Raw genomic sequence first — 879 nt, forward strand, 5'->3', positions numbered from 1 at the left:
TTATTGTTCAAAAGTTTGTAATGGTCTTTATTATCCATGAATGAGTGAGATCATGTGGTATTTTTCCTTCATTGACTGGCTTATTTCACTTAGCATAATGCTTTCCAGTTCCATCCATGCTGTTGCAAATGGTAAGAGTTCCTTCTTTTTTACAGCAGCATAGTATTCCATCGTGTAGATGTACCACAGTTTTCTAATCCATTCATCTACTGATGGGCACTTAGGCTGTTTCCATTTTAAAAGATGTCCCACATAAGAGTTCTTGATGAAGTCCAGCTATTTGCATTTCAAAGTCCTAGGACTTTGGTTTCTTAAAGTCAATTATTTATAACCTCTTGAGATGAGTAGGGGAACTCATGGAGGAGGGTAACGGATTTATTGGGTTTTGGATGTTCTCAAACCACACCTGTGGCCCTGTAAAGACTGCATTGTAAAATAAAGACAGCATTTATTTATTTATTTATTTATTTATTTATTCAACCTTAATAATTGGGTTGCCACCCAAATGTTAGCAATGGGCTGACAAATTCATTCACCCATTTTTGTAGTGTTTATTCATCTGGGAATATATTTCTAGTTTATAGGCAGCACATAGCTTAGGGTCACCTCTGAGAGCCATAAAGCCTTGGGTATATGGAACCTCTGTCCATTTCCCTTGGGAATGGTAAAACAGGTCTACTGCAAAATAAGCTAAATTATTTTATTTTGCTTCCGTGGTGGCCTCTTTAGAATGTCCTGGAATTTTGATAATTGCCAATTGTTTTAATTTCTGTATGACATGTAATCATTCTGCAACCTATTTTCCATTCCTTTTTCTTTTTTTATTTCTTAAAGTATTACAAAGAGTATTACACATGTCTCCTCCCCCCCCCCCCACCC

Source organism: Myotis brandtii, unplaced genomic scaffold (genome assembly GCF_000412655.1).
Source record: "Myotis brandtii unplaced genomic scaffold, ASM41265v1 scaffold190, whole genome shotgun sequence".
Taxonomy (NCBI): Eukaryota; Metazoa; Chordata; class Mammalia; order Chiroptera; family Vespertilionidae; genus Myotis; species Myotis brandtii.